At 40.8% G+C, this 17,461-nt stretch overlaps 1 protein-coding gene across 2 annotated transcripts in view; it reads right to left on the bottom strand.

Annotated features, from left to right (window-relative positions):
- LOC135494011 (protein dimmed-like) overlaps positions 1 to 16,692 on the bottom strand; it is a 76,149-nt gene extending 59,457 nt beyond the window's left edge. For both annotated transcript variants that reach the window (XR_010448341.1, XM_064781744.1), the window contains exon 1: positions 16,546 to 16,692. The gene's annotated coding sequence lies outside the window, so the exon portion shown is untranslated. The remainder of the gene's footprint in view (positions 1 to 16,545) is intronic.
- Positions 16,693 to 17,461: the final 769 nt, after the last annotated feature.

Here is a 17,461-nt window from a genome sequence, read left to right as displayed (position 1 = left end):
TTTGATATGGCTTTCGATATGTCCAGGTGACGTGAACTACAGCACTGAATATACAAACCGTCAACCCCATCATCATCAAGCCTTTCATCTTGAATGCTTTTCAAGCCCAATTTTTCATCAAACACGAGAGTTTGACTAAGAAATGAATTATCGAATGATGAATTTCTCTCCTTTTGGCGGCCGACATGGCCGTGTGATTAGGAATTGAAATGATCTCGAAACTTTATTTGATCCGGCGATCAATCACAATAACAGTAGGGCTCACCTTCACCTTTGGTGTATTGCCTGGCATTGAGAGAGTCCATAATCATATCACTCCGCAGGTAAAATCACCATGCTTTGGCATATATCGACTGATGGTCATCGTCAATTGGGTAGGAAAGTAACTGAGCGCCAGTCGGCAACCTCGGGATCACCCCAAAGGCCAAGTTATTCAACATAAGGACATAACCGACGCGTGTAATGGCGATAGATAAGCGTTATTTAATCAAAATATTGGCAGTAGGCCTATCTATCATTAACAAGCTAATTAGGAACTTTCATCTTTTTTCCGTCTGGCTCCTACTCATTTTTTCTGCCAGTGTTTTAAGACCAGACAACCGCCGTCAATCTATTCAGCAAAGGTATTGATTGGTATAAGGCTCAAACATACAATTTACTCCATGGCTTTTTGAGTCACGAAACCCAGCCTTTATCATAAGGCAGTTTTGGGGAAGTCAGCAAGCCATCTGGTGAAACCTCCCAGTGACCGGATCACGACAGACAGCGTCTGTTCAGAAAGAACTGTTCTGGTGACAGCGTTCTTGAATTTCACCATTAGGCCAGACCGGTTTGTATAAGAGTTATCCTTGTTAAGTCTTTCAAGGTGCTTCTCATGGAAATTGACAAGTCCCGGGGATATTGTTAGTTCGTGGACGGGGACTTGTAGCTTGTCTCCGGCTACTAAATCCCAAAACCGTCTTGATTTCATTGCCGCGTAATTGGGATAGCTTTTTCTAATCACGGAAGATGAGCGTACTTCACGCTAATGACTTTGTAAGCACTGTTTTTACTGCTAATCGATTACGACATGTTCATACAGCATTAATCAATGAAGATATGAAGCGTATGCAACTGATTGGATAAAGACTATGATAGAATGATATGTAATGCAATTGCCATGATACACTACCTGGGTAACGGAAGTGATTGTCCTCATACACAGAAAGTCACAGTACAATAGATTCCAATAGTACGTGTTAGACGAAGACAATATACACAACCCTTGTTAACCAATTCTGATTCTCCCTCGAAACCCACTCCTGGAAGGACGCGAAATGAACTATAGACAATCCGATATTCTTCAATATTCCAGTCAGGTACACTGTACATAATTGCAAGAGTAAGGTAGGTACTTTATAATCATTTCTTCTTCATACAATGCTGATTAACGGGACTTGCGATGTGCATGTTTCATTTGCAACTAACACGGTAAACACCTCCACCATTCCCAGCCGAAATTGGAAATAGTATCCGATAAGCCTTAGCAGTAGTACTATCACGAACCAATCATTCAACAGATTATGACGTGACGCCTCTCATAGTATCAATTGATAGTACCAAACCACCTCAGCATTTCCTAACAGGAGACACCCACAAACCGATTATGGGATTGTCAAGGAATGGTTCAACTGATACCCTTCCCACACGGGTTGCCAATGCAACCGCTCCTTAGGGAAAGACATGTATTTCCTCATCAGGTGTCACTTTAAACCAAATCCTATTACTACACCCACTCACGACCAATATCCGTCTTGTTTTTGCATTGGATGAAAATTCATTCTTGTAGATAACAAGCCACTTACTGTTAACTGTTAAGGGAATCCTCCCCCATGCGACTCATCGTGGCATCTACGATTGGTGTCATTACCACAACCCACTGCTAGTCTGATAACCAACTCATTTAATGCTGGCGACGGCAACAAACAGATTAGATGTTGTCAGGACATAGTCCATGGAACATTGCCCACTCGAGATCGCCAACTTCAACCATTTCTTTTGGGAAAGTCACTTTCTTATTCTTCTTAAAAACCCACACACAACCGCTAGACTTGGATGAAAAATAATAATGAAGTTGATAACAAGCCAATTATGGTTAATCCAGAAGGTAATCATCCCCAAACGACTACGCCCACAGTTTGCCCGATAGTGATAACCGGTGGCTAAACCGTGTCATGTAGTGGCGATGGCGATGATTAAGATATCGGAGTATGGGTCAACTGATGGTCTGACGCTTTGAGATGGGCTACGCTACTGACATGGTCGACGGATATAGACCGATATCGTCAGCATGATATTCTTCTATGCAGCCACATACCAAAATCTGAAAACATCTGCGGTTGTCAGCAACAACAAAAGTTCACCTCCAGTCGAAGCTACCCTATTTGCTTTCCTAGTGAGCGTTAACTACGTGCTTAAGCATGTATCTCTCGGCTCATTCTAACCACACTGCCAAGATATTAACGATGTCCGATAGGTTACAAAGAGCTTAGAGTACTCTACCAATAATGGCTTTCTCCATGACATGTCACAAGTTATGTCTTTATGTCTTAATGTATCCGCTATACGCCAACACACCAGATTGGATCAGAGAATTCTTAAACACCTCTGATCTTATTAACCGCCAACAAACCTATGGCCACTGCTGATCAATATTTTTCATTTCCTTATATACATCAAGTCAGTGTTTGAGGTGTCCTCCCACCTCGTTATTAAAGAATCATCGAGCAATGAATACATTAAACATACACCATCAAGAGCGTACTTCTGTCGGCAGAACACTCTCGAGAACGATGCGTTCAGATACTGGACATCGTTTGAGAATACAAGTGCCGATATTGGGTTATGTCCAAATATATACGCCGGGTACCGGTTTTGCCATTGATCTTCAGGAATTGGTGTGCCTGTGGGTTGATCTGACCTCAAAATCTTTCAATTTGCAGAACCTACGCATGGTTTCTTCCCACTGAGTAAGTAAACAACAACAATGACAACAATGAGCTATAACGTCATCCACATAAAAGATTTAGAATGTGTCTCATTTCCATTAGAAACGAATCTACTCTGTTCTCTTTTAACATCTGCAATACTTTGCATTGGAACTTTGAACTCATTCTATCATTCCATCAGCACCGTTCTCTACCGCGCCGAGATATTACATCCATCGGCATCTGCAACAGATCCATCGGTACCATATAGATTTCCCACCAAATCCTGCGGTGCTTTCGCATCATTTAGCGCATCCATCTAGTTCATTACGACAATGTCCTTTGATCCGCCTAGCTTTGTAAAACACATCCCTCGCCTCACAAACCTTTCTCATATTGGTTCGGGATAAAATAATGCACCGAAGGCATCTTTGGAATAATGCTTTAATGAGTTGCGATCGTCGCTTTATCACAAGAGTCTCTCGGGCGCTTTCTGTGTGGTTGGGTACAGGAGGTGGGTTTGCCTACCATGGCGAACATTGCTCGGAACGGATACTCTGACTGGCAATTACCCCCGTAGAGGTATTAATGCATTGTTGTCTGGACGTGGTCGATGCTTTAACTAACTATACTCTGCTCAATCGTTGGGTGAAGTACCGAAAACATTGCGCTGAAGGAGCACTTCTGAGCGGAATCATCGTCGTCAGTGACCTGACCGAGTACCATCTCCGGTTTATTTTAGTGAAGCCAAGGAGCTATCAAAAGCTTGGAGAGGAAGTCCCCAAGACCTGAAGGTCTGAATCATCTACAAGGCGTTACCTAAGGTAGTTGCTCAGGGCATGCAGGTTGTGCCAACCATCTTGAACAACAACAAAATGTTGGAAAGACGATGCGAACTGAGGAGCACCTGCGCCCATTGTCGACCAACGTTTCTTCTTCCTTTGGTATGACCCAATCCAAAGTACATTGGACTAGTTTGATCTCCCATCACGCCTTCAGTGTCCGTTGATAAAGCAAGAAGCTTCTTCTCTAGATCTCACTGCTCAAGAATAACTAAAGTGCTTCCTTTGATTCGCTTCTTTTTGCGTTTCGTATGGCAAAGAGGCTTCCTCAGATTCACATCTGGATAAAGGCGAGGTGGTTTAACATTTTTTGCCAGTCCCTCAAAAAGTACGTATTTACGAACTGCAGATATCATTACTTTTACGTTGTTTCATTAGAGGTATTTCCAAGGACGGGGTAGGGGATGCTCGTGAATATATCATTCTTTTTACACTCACAAGTTCCTTTGGTTCTCCTTTGAATATGTTTTTGTTACGACGTTTCGGACAGTCTACACTATGCATTTTCAGGTCTAAATGATCCATTGTCCCTAGCACAGTTGTTGTGTCACACAAAGAGGGGATTAGTTATTGACACATACACAGGACAGATCAATGGTAGTAGTGAATTATATGATCGTAAGCTGTTGGTAAGAAAAGGCCATTGTCTCTTTTCAGAGAGGCCGTGTGTCTCTTGGTCTGTATTACCTCAGCTGGTTTTCTCCAAGTCTTTTTCTAACCGCATTTTTAGTAAAATGCCATTCAAGGATCTTATCTTCGTTCTTCTGCTTCATCGCATTCACTCCTTGGACAACTAGCCTTAAGAAACGCATTGTAAATGCGTTTCTAGTAACGATTGTGTCTCGTGATATTTCCGGCGCTGACGAACAGAAAAGACTGATTTTTCTATTTCTGTGGTTTTGTGGTTTTAAAAAGAATCCATATCCAAATACGAAGCATGGTTCCTGGTCTTTTCAAAACTTAGTGCTGTAACGCTGTACAGTTCCTTCGTTAGCGATCGCAAAGCTATGTAACTTGAGGAGCCAGTCTCCTGGCATGCCTTCCTGTGCTTCGCCTGTTTTCATTGTGTCCCCAATGCTCAAACTGTATACAATGACGTAGTTTGACTATTCGAAGGTCAGCCATGTAAGATGATATGAATTGATTGGTTTACGGAAGACAGCTTCGAGGTAACGGGGTAATCGATCGAGACGGCAATGGTTATAGCCTGCAATATAATATAGCTTGGCTATCTGTATTACCAACAGTTACACTTGACACAAAAAAGGGGTGGAATTTGTTGTTTGAAGCAAAAATGATGGATGCTTAATTCAAATAGTTTGAAGTAGCAGTCACAGCCAATTTGATGACGAAGTTAAAACGAAGATGTGCGGCAGTCAACATTGCACTCCGCCCAAATGTGTAGAATTTCAGGGCAAAAATATATATAATTTGAAATCGATGTGATGGTCTCGATCCTGCGCAACATATTCATTCAACACCCCTTTACTTCAACATATTCTTATAGCTGTTGTCCAGGTAACGTTGTAACGCCAGCCTTCAATTTGCTCAGCAATCCAGAGCCATGAAGAGACCTGTTGGCCATGAAGACCTGGTTACCAATAGACAGAGGTATCTGGTGTGGGGTAATCGAGGGTATTGAAAGAAGTTATAGCTGAAGTGAACATTAGATATTCGCTAAAGCATTATTGGTTTTTTAACAGTATTCAAAACATCGCCCAAATCGGTTACAGCCTCAAGAATCTGCTGTGGACCTGGTTTGAATTTACCTGTATAGATGGAATGATTTCGCCTATATACCAGCTATTTGACTCAGGGTAATTTGACAAAGATCTTGATCGTTATTCGATTCTGCTTTGATTTCACTTGTTTGCGATTACCTTTGATAAAGCTATTCTGTCGTCACTTCAGTAGCCTGATACAATTCACCTTTAATCCTGACCACTGATTCCACTAGCTATGTCGACAGTAAAGTAAAGTTAATTCACTTTAAATCTGGGTGTAGCGTCTCAGTAATTCGTTTCCCTTAAAGCCAGATATTCTGCTTCACTGGGTAAATGCAGCAGTCTTGATGTGGTTTCATTGACGACACCAGTAAATCAGTTCAGTCATGACTGATAGCAATCTGATGAATCTCGTCAACATGCGATAAGCTACGGGAACACATACAAAAGTAAACCAAATCAGCGATGATCACCACCGGATGAAATCTGTCAATATCCGAGCGCTGCGTCCCCGCGTTGAGCCCAACGAGGCATGAAATAAAGAAGGGTGCACACCACACAGTCATTAGACAGATACATCCTGTTCAAATACGATTAAAGTGACAGATACTGCTCACAAGTCAGATTAATCGTATCGATCTCGCGGGAATGTATTGACTGCATGATAGCTGGGCAGTATTTTCTATTGATTCATGGGTTAAGTATCTCTCATATCAATCGGAGGAGATACAGCTTAAGCTAATATGTCCTCGCTTCGTGTGTGACTTATCTCTCCCCTGGTTCGTGATATGAGATAATAAGGGCGACCCAAGTCACCTCAATCCATTTGACAATACGGTAATACTTATCTTCCACGAAGCAGCTCGACGAATGGTTGCTTCAACAACGAGGATGTGATCGTGAAAAATTTAAGTAAGATTTATTGGCCGCCACGGATTGTATGAATATACCAATACCCCGCTGAAACACTTCTACGAAACGCATATTTGTGACAAAAGCTCAAAATTCTTTATTTCTTAGACCGAACATGTGTATTCAGTGTTTGTTAATTCTCGCTGGTACATAACATGCCAGAAGGAAAGGTAACTCCAAGAAGATGGAAGCGAAACTGCGTGTCATCTCATGAATTGACCCTTCTCCCTCTTACTCATCGTGCAATTTGCAACGAAAATAACACTTAAGACCAATTTACGCACGCCAACTAAGAGTACATTGCACTAGCTGTCGGTTCACCCATAGGGAACGCCGAGATTGGTTTCTACCGATACGATCTTCCTTCAGCTGATCTCATAGTCAGAAAGACTGGCCCCATTCATTCTTCATGATGAAGCCAGTCAGCCAGTTGGATCAATTACCGTGCAAGGATAAGCCATTATTCATTACCGAACGCTCATGACATGACATGTACATTCAACCTGAAGTGAAGTAGCGGGGCGAGGTTGGCTTGTTGCTCTTAGGAGACTCCGGGTGACAGTGATTCGTGATAGCGACTTTTATTATAGTCATGATGGCACTAAATTGGTTATCATTCCAACTAATACGTATTTTTAGCTACTCTGCATGTCGGTCACGGCGTGTTTCCGGGTAATGTGCACCAATATGAGCTTGTTATGAGTTGTCGCACGCAACATTTGGCGTCACATTTGCACATCCGACAACAAAACACTCTCTTTTTTGAGAGCTTCCTAACTCTCTCTTACCAGTCAAGTAATAACTAACGCTTTCTCGACCTGTCGTATGAAGACCAGACTCAAGATGAGATAGAGGGAAGTGAAATTTCCCTTTGGAACTGCGTGCCATTCATCATACATCTCGCCTTGTCCGCCACTGTTTTCATCATTACTGTTTTCAGTAAAGCACTGGCCTTGGGCGATTCCACGCTGGGCCCTAACTTTCTTTGAAATACCAGAGTATCCACGCGCTACCGGGATCCTCGTTGACATTTTGGAAATGTAGGATAAATACTGAAACACGCCAAGCTTTCAAACCGAGGCACACGTACCCACGGGCAAATATTTATTCATAACTGGTACGACAATGAACCTATTATACCGGACATGTTTTATCAAAGTAGAGTTACATGTAGTGTATTGTTGAACAAAATGCAATGCCCTTTGCTGCTTTTCATAGATAACTGTAGCTTCTGTCGCATCCGTATCTGCTAGCTATGAGATAAGAGCATACTATTCATCATCTCCGATGCAACAATAACATAACCTTTGATTTATTTTTGCTCAAAGTTGTTTTTCATCATCGTCGTTTTATTAATTTTCTCGGTGTGATCAATACACGGGCATGCTCCTTTTGAACAGCACGAAGCTAAACCGAGGAAATGGCAAAAAAGTGATGGAATGCAGAATGAGGGACCCGTGTTTTAGAAGCAACTTTACAAAGGAAACATCACAAGTTGTCTATTGGACATCCATCTATCAACAAAATTGTTGATACACATGAACAAACGTTTGGAAAAGGGTACCAAGGCTTTGTATTGTAAAATGAAATAAATGAGAAAAAAGTACTCCAAGTCCAGAAAAATTGTTAAAGAAAAGATTTAAAGTCGTTATAACGAGAAAGAAAGTCGTTATTACGAGATTAAAAGTCGTTATAACGAGAAAGAAAGTCGTTATTACAAGATTAAAAGTCGTTATTACGAGAAATTTTTTCTTTTTTTCTTCTTCTTTAGTGGCACTATAATGCTGCCGTACTAAAGTACTGATGAAGCACTATATTTTATTTTATGATAACAAGGTATGATTGCCAATCTTTGGTGAGAGGAACAATAAGGTTACTTCGGTTATAAAGTTATCCAATAAGTGGAACCATAACAGCAAATCATTGAAAATAATGACCACGGCCCATTCTGTCATTGTACCAAACTCTCGGTGACTTGCCTGAACGACAACCTTGTTAATCCGATGAATACGATCATCAGCGGAATGGGAACATTCGGTTGCAGCCAGACCTGCTCCACCGTGATGAAAATCACCACTGCTCTTTTAAAGACCATTATGACCACTTATCATGGAGCAACATCACCAACTATGGGATCGATCAAACTACAGACCACAGACACTAGGCTATGTTAGAAAATAAACTGCACAAATCAATGCTGTGTGTATCCAGGATACCAGGGTCGTCTATTTACTCATTCAGTGCTTTCTTTGCCGTCTTACAGCGGTATAAAGTCACTGGGTACTGTAATGTGTTGAACACTCAGGATAACGCCGGAATGAGTTGATGGAAGCTTTCATGCCAGATGACACAGGTTGTTTTTAATACAGTACGAGAGAATCGGCTTTTAAACGCACTTTTTTGTTGTGCATTCTTCATCTTCTTGGTAAGGATTTCTTATTGTCAATTATTGTTATGTGAAATTTCAAGGGCCGTCGAAAGTAGTGAAACTCAAGATGCCGTCTTCGTCAGGTTTTTTGAGTACTGCCAATACGCTGGGCTTGACCATCAGCCACGAAGTGGAGGAACTTCTTTTGAACAGACTTTAGCCTCCAAGTAGGCGGACACATCTCCTCTGTCAATACCGCTCCGTGATTTCACATGAAAACGCACAATCAAACGTTCAGTGATTACACTGAAGCCCTGAGATGGAGATTTTTGCAATCAAGACCACAATTCGGAATTCGTCTGCATTTTATCAGCTTCGGCCTCAACCGTTGTCATTGGATACGGATGACCTTCAGCATATATCACCTGCTGATAACTGGGAATTGTTATATTGTTATGCTGCTGGCCGTATTGGCGCTGACGTCATTTAGCGGCCATTTTGAATCTCGACGGCTGTTATTACTGATAATATAATTGGCGGGGTTCTTCCGTGATTTGTAAGAAGATACCCAGTCTCTGGCGGAAGACGGCAAATGATTAATGCTTACTTCAGAGAACTGAATATCGTGTACAAAAGCCGCTCCTTAACTTGATGAAATCTGAACATTTCATATAATTGCTTTACAGATCAAAGTCGGAATCAGGTAACTCAGTTGGTTCTCGTATGAGCAAGACTCAAATTGACGAAGGATGGCATCAGCGCACATAATAAGCGGACAGAGATACAACGCAGGCGTCGATTTCAGCTAGTATCATTGTATTGGCAGCCCCATTGTAAAATACACCTCATGTGATGCTTGTGAATGAATTCATGATGTATGTAATTGTGATGGGACAAGTTCTTGCCAAACTATGAGAGCACAGAGCATTATATGGTACTTAGCTTACTTGAAATGACATCCAAACATTCAGCATTTACCTCAATCATGTCTTTATCACGACTACACACGACTTTTAATGGATTGCCTAGAACTGTTGAAAACTGAGGAGCGGCTAACTATATATACTGTGAATGAAAGGTGTTGATAACCAAATGCAATTTGTCATTTTACAAGCAAGGCAAAAAAGGCAAAGAAAATTAGTCGAATTCAATTCGGACAACAATCTTCTCCGTCTTTTCTGGTCGTCAGCGTGAAACTGTCGAATACAGACATACATTAGATGATCAAGTTGCTAATGTTGGTTCATGGAAGGAAAGAATAAAATTAGTAAAGATGACCAATAACATGACAGATATTTGCCAAAACAAGATATTGACACCCAAAGTGATAGTTACATCAAAGGCCAGGAGACAAATAATTAATTATCAATTATCAATATCTTAGAACTATACAAAGGTTAATGTGTATTGTTGCAATAAGGAATGGCTGGTTGTAAAGTGATATGCGTGTTGTTACACGATATCGTTGTGAACGTATATGACGTTATTATAAAAACGTCATACCAAATATGGATACATGTATTAAGTGGTAGCCACGCATGCATGCACTGTATTCGAATAAATATAGCTGTTAATTGGTGTCACTATAGAGTTACAGCTATTGACGACAATGCCTGGCTGGCAGGGCATATCTGCAATCAGAAGTCAAATAAATGCTGTCATAAATACTACATGGTATGTAACGAACTTGAGCGTTGACCACAAAGGATCTGCAAGTCCTTAATCATGTGAATACGACATTGCCACAGTCATGTTTCATTGAAGAAATTTGTTGAAACTACATCATTATTTGCCACATATATAACTTATGGAGGCCTATAGCAATTAACCGAGAGCGCTTTCCAGACTCCATAAAATGTGTCGTCTGGTGGTTAATTAGTAGTAAGTTAGACGCAAACACAAATAAGTTGCAGCTGTGTCCTCATTTGGCGGGATCAATTATGAAATTATGACTGCCATGAATAGACATCTCCATTTAGGCCTATTTGACTGTACGTCCCCCGGATGCAGTGGGTAAGGGAATGTGTTCACCTGTCAATTCACTGCTAAGCATACATAATATAGTCGCATGTCAATGCGTTAATTTTACTAACATACCGTACGGATTAATTTGATATGCATTAGCCTGAAAACAACCAAGCTACCAAGCATGCATGCAGCATGCAGATTTTCATATTACTACTCGTAGGCAGGTGTGGCGGGGATAGTAGTCCTAGGGCTGATAGTCCGTGTAACAATAGCCCGCATTGCTAAATGTTTTGGTTAGGGTTAGCGGTACAATAGATCATGCTGCTTAATTGGTCAAATACAATGCTACCGGACTATGACTCCAGGGGGACTATATCCGCTGTCACACAGGGTCAACGTTGGGGCAAGAAACTGCTACGAATGCCTTCTTCAGACACCGTCCCAGTTTTGATAGTGTGTACTCTGTCTTTGGGTCATATGTTGAACGGCAAGGGATCTTGAATAGGGACACGCACGCACCATTCTAGTGAGAAATGGTAGTTCCTTTTCCCTGTCTAGAACTTGATCGACACCAATAAAAATCTTCTTCTGTTTTTGCTATACATATAGTGTTAATATCGTGAGAATCGAAAAACAACTAACGTTGTAACAATTACATTCTCAAAACCGATACTGTGAGGCTTGTCAATGGGCGTGATCTGTGTTATCGCGTCGCAGAGTGGACGAGAAATGTTTTGGATGCGGTTATCACAGTTGACATCTGGTAGGTTTTCACACCATATAAGAATAAAGTTCACTCAATACTGCATATTACTTCAATCGTATCACCGGCTGGTTTCACATGTATATATACTACAATGTAAAATAAACAGGCCATAGATTTTGGGATTCCAGAAAACAAGGAATCCTCAAAAACCCCAAGGAATTGACTTCAAATAACGTCTATGATGCAGGGACATGACAGGGTGATTGATCAGTTGGGAGGTCCTCGACTTGATCAACAAAAAACGGGACAGAGACACAAGGCGTCTGATTGACATAGAAATTGTTCGTATTCATATACGTGAGTCGATTTCTAATACTAGACATCGATGAAAACTACATCTTAATATGTAAATAGAATTCAAAACTGCATAGGACGACATAAATATTCGTGGTGAAGAGTATCAAAGGGCAGAAACTTTGCATAAAATTGCATAACATACTCTCTCTCTGTCCACCCGGCCTACAGTGTAGCTCATATGTCTATTTCAGAGTAAAACTCGGCGAAGAGCACTTACTTCAATATCGATCAAAATTCATTCACCGATACTTATTCTGAATCAAGAAGCGGTGTTAGGTAATCAAGTGCCCTTCTAAGAACAGTGTACACCAGTTTTATGAACGTATCTTCTTTTCCCATTGCCGACCTTTCATTTATCTCTTATCTCCAACATAATGTGAATATTGGTGACAGCATTCTTGCTTCACGTGCCCCGTGAAACAACTGTACAATGTTGAAGCGACAAATACTTAGCACCTTCTAAATCTAGTACCAACAGGATAATATATGCACCTCCCTTCCCCCAGCTTCCTTTTCTGTTCATCCATATCCAATTCAGAAACAGATTCACTAATGATCAACGTGCTTTGACTGAGTAATGGCGGCCGTCTCCTTACTGATCAAACGCGGTGTTCGCATCGTGAATAGCCAACAATGTGACATCGATGAATAGTTAGCCATCGTTAGCATTGTTATTACCTCGTTGGCGGGGGTTGAGAAATGTGCTACATAGCGTGTGGGATCATTGTAGCAAGGACAGGTAGCAGAGTACTTGATGACAATACCGCAGTGTGACATGTATATCAAGTGGCTGCACAAAATACATTTTTCGCCAACATTTATCCAGTGGCACTTTTTCAAAAATGTTTAAGCAATTTGGAATGTGCATACAATGTACATGGAACTATATAGATTATTCAAATAAGAAAAAGCCCATCGTGTGGAAGTGATGATACAAATAAAAGACAGTAATTTTGGCCAATTTAAGGATTTAATACATAAAAGAATACTACAACGTGAAAGCCTCATCAGGACTACAGGCTATTGAGAAGGGAAGAGAACTCCTGATGTAGAAAAAATTTGCCTAGCACAGTCTAATCAATATTAGTAATATGGGTACATGTATATCAGTCTGCATGTCGACGGTAGTTGAATGACCTGCTACTATTGAAATACCCAATAGTGCCATCGAAAAACCCTTGGATCGTCTCGAGAAGGCATTTGGTATTTCTCATAGAAGTGCCCCAATGGCACTATGCGTTCAGTTTAGGTCTGGCTCTAAGATAACAGGGCTAAACCAATAGATCGATACGACCGTGGTCGAACCAGCCTGCTACATTCCCATGGAGATAAACCTAAGTCAACTGATGTGAGAGGTTGACCAAATAACGCCTTGGTGAAGGGGCGAGTTATTAACCATGTGATTGGCATCAAACAGAAATTAACCCACAATCTCGTATGGCTTTAAGTTTGTAGTCACATGCTAACTTACTGTTTCTGGGAGCAGGATAAAATCCTCGCTATTTCCTATTACGATATTTGTTGTGCGTTGTTTTGACAACTGTCGGAACTTTCGCAGCATAAATGTATCTCTTTTTCCTGCATATAACGGGATTGCATTCTTTTGGTTGTCAGACAAACTTTAAACAAATCACCGTGGACAATCATCATCACTGAAACCAGCGAAACGGCAGCATTCAACATGTTCACGTTCAACAGGTTGTTTTGCAGCAACGTCATAAATCGCTCTTGGCAGAAAGTTAACTCTCATCAATGATAATGTCATAATTTACATACAGTATTCAAATGTTGTCTGGACTTTGAAAATAGTGTCATTTATATACATGACTGATAGCTCTGTTTGTGTAAACAGGTGTGGCTAAATGTATAATCATACGAAAATATGCTGAATCCAATTCGATATTACAGACTGATACCAAATATAAAACCGTTGCACGGATCGGGTTGTCGAAGGTTGGCAACTGACATACTTTAAAATCCTTTTTTATAAGAGATTACAGCTGGTTTATGACTTGCAGAGTCATCTTGTGACATCTTAGAAAGGATTTAAGAAGTTGGCATCCGTGGAAGTTAAACGGTTCTCTCACAAAATGGCATCTTAGAGTAACCAACCTATATATTGAATGAAGTGATACCAAATGCAGCATGCTAAATTCAGCCAGCTATAACAAAGTAATTTTCGTTTGCTCAATGGGGGAGGAATTAATAAATCTTACGTGTGAAGTGCTGAATAATAAATAAGCAGGTAATAACAGTTACAAGCCAATATCCAGTTGCTATATTAAGCAACGATCCAGGTGGCTTTAATTCAATTAATATATGGTACATTCGTAAATTTTATATCCGCATCTTTTTGGGCTCTGGAGCACGAGTTACTGATCGGATTTCTTTAAAGTTTGGATTGTCAAAGGACCCAAGAATGTCGAAAAAACTTCCAATTTTCAACTTTCAGCAAATGTTTAGCATTCACTGTCATCACAGCCCTTTAACCACTTGATATGTAAATAAGAAAAGTTGAGCCAACTCACATGTGCATGGTGACATGAATGTATGGATATTTTATCGATTTACATACTTCGCTCTTTCATGTTCCCCTTGAGTTTCTATAATAAGCAGTTGAGATGAGGCCTGCGCCAGGTGCAAGCAGAGATGCCAGCACTTGCTGCTTCATATTGTCAGGTTAAGCTACAAACCCCCGTTCTCATGCAAATGCAGAAATCGATACCATAATGTTTTGCGGTGTCATTGTAGATTGCAATAAACCAGCAAAGAAACCATTTATAAATGAACCATGCATGTAGATTTTTGTTACAATGGAAAAAAAGCAATTGTTGGATCTTTCCGAAGAACAGCTTTGGATATTTTCTCTCAAGATTCGTGACTTCATTCAGCAACGTCACAGTTTCCACATCCGCTCTTTTCTCAAGTGAGGTTGTCGCTAAATGTGCCCTGATGAAGACTAGAAGCGATCGCAATTATCAACTATTTGCTGTATTTTACTTCGCCCCAAACTCTGTAAAAGTTACCCACACACCTTGTCAAGACACCCATAGTACCGTGCCAGAGAAAAAGCTGTTAAGACAACCTTTCATTTCATGTTTCCGAAAACCATGACTATTCACTGCTTGCTTCCCAAAACAGTCCAGCATCAACCCTCATACACAATTTCCAAATCAGTGATCGATGCTGTTCACTCGGCGATCAGACCAAGTGATTTGCCGATGGATCGGATCTGTGATTGATCTGATTAGTGATACAATAGATCTAATAACGATCAGATATCCCAAGAGCAATATGAGCCAATCATGTTTATTAGCTCACTCATAATCGATTACACTTGTTTTCAAGCGAATTGCAGGAACAAGAAGAGAAGGAGAGGAAAATATTGTTTTCTAATTTATTCAAAGGTATTTTAAGAAAATAAGCAGGTAATTTCCTTTTATCGCAAATAGGAGCGGGCCATGGGTCAAGCCCAGCTTGCTCCCACCTGTTGTATCCACTTAAGTACAACCTACACACAATGAATACTGGTTGTGACAACTTCCATTCAAATTTAATGCAAAGATATAGATATTATCATAAGATAAGCCTCTGATACTTATCAAACTACAGGCTATACATGTATAAATGTACATGTGCTATAACAAAAAATACAGGTAAAAAATTTGATCATTTGCCTTGGAGAAGGGACATTTGATAATAGTCGTTTAATACATTCAGGCTTATTCATTGTACATGAATGATGTATGGCCCAGACAAATTGTTACATGAGAAAAAACAGTTGATGGTCGTTTATTACCACCGCGTTATCATTGATAATACCGGCGTTGTTTTTTATCGTTTATAGAACGACACACAAATTAGTGGTTAGTTCATTTATGTCCTATCATCCAAGGATGTTACTCTGGAGACCGAGACGTAAGATGACAGCTTATTTTGTGGAGGGTCGACGGACATCCAAGTCAATTACTAATTAGAGAGTCTGGGTCAATTATAAGGAACTTGATAAAAATATTCCATGGATGCAGAAAACAACTAGGGCAAGTGAACGCGCTATGGTAGATGGTAGTTATTGGTGAAAGAAAACATGTAACGGCTGTATGGTTGACAAGTCAACGCAATACGGTTAATGGCAGTAAATAGTAAACACGTTATGGTTAATGGCAGTAAACAATAGTAAAGTAAACACGTTACGGTTGATGGCAGTAAACAATAGTAAAGTAAACACGTTATGGTTGATGGCAGAAAATAAATAGTGAAAGTAAACGCGCTACGGTTGACGGCAGTAAACAATTAGTGAAAGTAAACGCGTTACGGTTGACGGCAGTAAACAATTAGTGAAAGTAAACGCGTTACGGTTGACGGCAGTAAACAACTGTAGATCCTGGAACTTGTTATGTGTTATGGCTGATCATGGCAGGAAGCAATATGAAGGAAAACTGGTTAAGGTTGATGGCATTCAATAATTAATCAAAGAAACACATAATGCGCGATGGCAGTAAGCAGTATAAGTGGAGGATGCGTTGTCTCAATCTGAATTCAAGCGTCTCATTCTGAATTCCAGCGTCTCACGAATTTCCAACCGGATAGTCTTATGAATAACCATGAGGTGCACTGGTGCAGGAACATCAGTATTGACACGAGCTGGAACCATCACAGTTTGACAACACTGAATTGATGAATGAAAACATCGTCTGCTTACCTAGTGAGCCGGCTGACCGGATCCGTGAGTTTCTGATAGAATGTTTCTATAAATCCCTCCTGTGAAATAACAACACCACAGAATTTTTCCCTACCGATACTTCCAATGGTGAAAGAGACTGACTCAGCGCACAACCTGCTCTGTCGCCTGTTGCTACTGACACTGCTTTGCTCAATGAATGATTTTCATCCAATAAACGTTCAGCCGGTCTGTTGACATTGAAACGCAGCACTCACTACACGCATTTGCCTCGTCTTGGTGTCATTCACCAACCATTAGCCAATCAGAGGCGGGCGTTATGATGACATGGGATACGGAGAGTTAATGGCCGGCTGCTCAGCAGTCCCGTTCATAAAATCATCATCCGGGACGTTCTGGCCAACTCTCATGGGGCAACATATAGAGGCAACACGAACCAGTGGAAATGTCAAAACAATTACTATAATTTCATTGCCATTATTTGATCTAATTTCTTTTTTTCAATGATGAGCCACACTGACACTTGACATTTCGGTTACGATCAGATGCCGGTATTTACATCCCCGCATCTCTAGTCGGTCAATATGTGCTCAGATTTGGCGCACTGGGGACTAGCTCCCACGTGCGTCTTCAAATCTGATTTGGTCAATAGCTGTCGTGACATCGTCCCTTTCTCTCAGCTCCAAGGTAAACTGGGACGAAATGAAAACACAGATTGCGGGGGAGTGTATTAATATAGCTGTTGCTAAGGCTTCGAGCGTAAAATGCTAGGTTATGCGACACAATTTACTGGGGTGGTGGGTGGAGATGTCATGGTAACAGGTGGGACAACGTGATGTCACCGTGACGTCACGTCTTGGCGATTCCGTTATCGAGTACTGCCTAAGAAACTTGGCCTGTCCCTTTTTATATCTCGGCGTTGTTTCCGTCAGAGTGA

Source organism: Lineus longissimus, chromosome 1 (genome assembly GCF_910592395.1).
Source record: "Lineus longissimus chromosome 1, tnLinLong1.2, whole genome shotgun sequence".
NCBI classification, from domain to species: domain Eukaryota; kingdom Metazoa; phylum Nemertea; class Pilidiophora; order Heteronemertea; family Lineidae; genus Lineus; species Lineus longissimus.
This window is presented reverse-complemented; position numbering and strand designations above follow the sequence as displayed.